Genomic DNA, 3862 nt, shown 5'->3' with positions numbered 1-3862 from the left:
TCTTCTATCCCGAGTACGTGCACCGTTTCTTCCCTTGCGTCCACGTATGCTTCTTTTCTTCGAAGCCACGTACGAAGACGATGATCCTTTTTGCTCGCCGACCGATGACAACGGTTTTCAGTTCCTTCGCCGATGACATTGCCTTTTTTTCTCGTCTCCGTGGCTTGACTTAAGGTTGATCATGGAATATGGATTTCTGACGAGAAGCATATACGTGTTGAAAAGGATCGAGATAACACCGGTGCGAAAATGTGCAAGGGAAACAATAATACGAGGGTTGAAACGGAGCGATATTGTTGAGAAGAGAAAATTGGAGGTTACGAAATATATACCAGGCAAAGAGAGCTTTGAAATTAGGGACTATCAAGAGAGGAAAATTGGAGATTACGAAATACCGGAGCAGATTAGAAATTAGGGACAATTATGCTGCTGCAAGTAAACTATTTAGAATGTGAAAAACATCTATGTACATAGAGGATTTGTAAACAGAGAAAATTGGAAATTTTAATGTTAAGAAAATGCTACAAGCTTTGCAGTAGTTTGCCGCTATAGATAATTTATTTAAGACTCGAGGGGCATCAGCGTACATGCAATATTTCTACAAATGAGTCGAAATTTTGATTATCAATTATTTAGATACGTCTTGAAAAAGAGAAAGAGGGATCTATATAATCTCATGTTAGGAAAGATGGTTCTAAATTGTTCAGGGTGATCGTTTATTTTACGACAGCTTCTTTCATGATACAATGTAGAGTTTGTATTATCAAGATTACATATACATACATAAACATTTAAACGTTTTTATAAAATAAAGAAGAAAATACGGCTAAATCCATTTTTACCCGTTTATCGATATTGACAGACGTTATTAACCTGCAGCATCATTCCGTACAATCCATTTTTTGCCGTCAATAACGCGTTGTCATATAATAACGATAAATCATTTAATTAAACGTCTGGATAATTAATCAGTTAATTTATTTGGATATTAAACAATTTCGAAATATAAACAGACTTTTAACGTCGCTGATGATTAAAATACGCCGAATTATGTTATGCATGAAAATAACGGTGCTTCCATATTTCGTTATTATGTACTTACGTCGTATAAATTTATATACTACATTTAATTTGTATGAATTTGATACGATTTTATTCTCTGTTTTTCGTACATGAGCTCATATCCGCGATTCCTATTAACTGTTCTGCGTTTAATATTTACCTTGGATATTTCAGTCGTAAATTACTCTCTGGTTCCCAAGCAGGCTTCATGGTTCCCTTTAATAGCAATTCCTATATATTAAAATTCGCATAATAATTACTCTTCTTAATTGCTGAAAAAACACACCACGCTCGATTAAAAAATTTAATATGAAACTCAGATCAAAGGAAAATATTGTATTTACGTATAATTACGATATTTAGACAACCGGCGCAATACCTTATCAATCGCAAAGCTTCCACGCTTATCTTATATAATTTCATCAATTTTCTCCACTTTTTACGAGGTTACTCGATTTGCCAAATGAGCTTCTTACATAAAAATCCGACCTATTACCGCACCATTTGTAACATATACTCAAAGTAATTTGCCCGCAATTTTTCTCCACTTTCCGTTCGGTTGGACACGCGGCGTTCCCGTTTCATCCTTTGTGTCCCCTTCTTCCGGCAGGAGAGGCGCGTGTGTGCGTGGATAATCGATGGCAAGAGGCCGCGGGGAAACGAGACCACCAAGATTCAGATTTAACCTAATTTGCTGAACAAATTGCTCTGTCCCTCGTGATTGGCCGTGGCTCTCGGTGCGTCTGGCGAGAGTGGAACGTGGCGTGGAAAAGGGTGAAAGCACACAGCGGTTTCCGGATGTGCTCGACGTGTCGTGAATCGTCCGCGAATCAAAGCGAATTTATGCTTTGCAAATGGTGACGTGCGAACAGCCAGTCGAGCGTAATTCAGAAGTATCGACGGCGCGTCGACAATGGAGATTTAATACCTCGACATCGTGTATATGTATTCTGTCGTGGTACGGCGATCGATGTGGCGAAGACATCGAATCTGTTCCGTTCAGATCCCAGTCCTTCGCCAGATATGTTTGTGCACTGAACGAATTACAATTCGGTCGTATCGGAATAGTTTTTATAACATTAGAGCAGTGGAAAATAAATGACCGATCGACGTTCACAATTTAAACCTTTGCAGTACGGACCTGCCTCCTGACCATGATTGATGACTCGTCGGCGTTGCTTGATATCGTATTAATCTTTAGCTTAATTTAATCGGTATTAATGTCGTGGATATTACATTAGTATTCAGAGTAAATGAAAAGAGTAAATGTATTAAAGCTGTTTTATAATTTTCATATTTAATACTTCGTATTTAATGTCCGCAGATACTTTCATAAGTGGTAGTCAGACATATTAAAGCTGAATCAGTGTAATTCATTCGTATTTCATTTTTCGTTTACTATGAAATTTAGAAGTTCGTTTATTTTATTCGCAACAGATTCGAAACTTAAAACAATGTATTTTTCGAAGATGTCGATTTTCATAATTTTCGTAGGAAAGTTTATCCACTGTAATTAATCGTCTGAGTATTTGAAAGCGTAATGTCAATCTAGGAAGAAGTTTGAAAAATAGGCGGAAAGTAACAGAAAACGTATTATTGAATTTAATTAATTACCTCGTAATAATTCGTTAAAACAAAAGCGAACGTTATGGCGCGTACTGGTAAAACTCTTTATTAAGGGAGAAATTCATTTAAAGATATTAAAATTCATAATTTCATCCAGAATACATTTCAAGCGTTATTCCACATAATTTCATCTTACTCGCAATATCGAAATTATTAAAAAGTAATCGCTAATCGCTACGATAATTACATAGTGAACACGGTCTTATTTCAATCAATCATTTATTTCCCATCAACATTTCATTCCTATATTTCTTATACGTACGATTCATGTATCTTTGTTGAAGATATTAGGCTATGACATATACATAAATGAAACAATATGGATAGATTATATCATGCGTTGACTTTTTCATGAGCGATCCTACCATATCTGTAACAATACTTTCGCTCGCCGCAATTAGTATCTATATTCTTGAAGCACGTAAAAATGTCAAGGACCTTTCGAGGTTACATACGGCCGCATTGAACGTTCTCGATTGCTCGAGAAAATCAATATTTATGTATAACTAGGAAGACGGTTGGGAAACAGGCCGATATGTATCCAAATGAGATCATATCGACACTCGTATTTTTATTTCGTATAATATTTATCTTTATGCAACAGAATCTCCCTAAACTCGTTCCCCATAGATCAATTATCTTCTTTTTCTTCTTTTTTTTTCAAAACATCAATATATCGAAACGATACATCAAAACTCTTTTATTCCATTTTATTTTGCATTTAGTTCCATCGATATCTTTATATTATATTTTACAGTTGCTATATTTCACGCTTATTCATCTTCGTATTCTCCTATCGATTACGTTATACATACATATATCGGCAATGGATTTTCACCAATAGACGATAAACAAGATGAATGACAGCAAATCCTTCACCAGTGAGTTGATTAACGTCTTGCGTCAGAACTCGTTCCTTTTATAGCTTCTGTACGGGTGAACCGATACAAGCTTGTTTTCCAAGTTCGTTTCGAAAGGCAATACTCCTGGTCATGTTTTTCAGAGGCGTTAACTAATTTTGCGAGGAAGAAGAGAGGCTTAAATGGTGGAAATCAGCCAACGTTTGAGCCTTGGTTACAACCTCTAGTTCTATAAAATCCGAAACGACCGGAAACGTCAGTAACCGACGAACTTCTTGCCTAGTTAACTATCTTCGAAAACACTGGATGAACGT

General features: G+C 36.1%; 1 long non-coding RNA gene across 1 annotated transcript; it reads right to left on the bottom strand.

Moving 5' to 3' along the window:
* Positions 1-695: 695 nt before the first annotated feature.
* On the bottom strand, positions 696-1666 carry LOC112212990. The gene is made up of 3 exons (XR_002946846.2): positions 1442-1666; positions 1223-1334; positions 696-873 (listed from the first exon to the last, which is right to left on the bottom strand). It is a non-coding gene; the product is annotated as an uncharacterized LOC112212990 (long non-coding RNA).
* Between the last annotated feature and the right edge of the window lie 2196 nt (positions 1667-3862).

This window comes from Bombus impatiens, unplaced genomic scaffold (genome assembly GCF_000188095.3).
Source record: "Bombus impatiens unplaced genomic scaffold, BIMP_2.2 scf_0418, whole genome shotgun sequence".
Classification (NCBI taxonomy): domain Eukaryota; kingdom Metazoa; phylum Arthropoda; class Insecta; order Hymenoptera; family Apidae; genus Bombus; species Bombus impatiens.
This window is presented reverse-complemented; position numbering and strand designations above follow the sequence as displayed.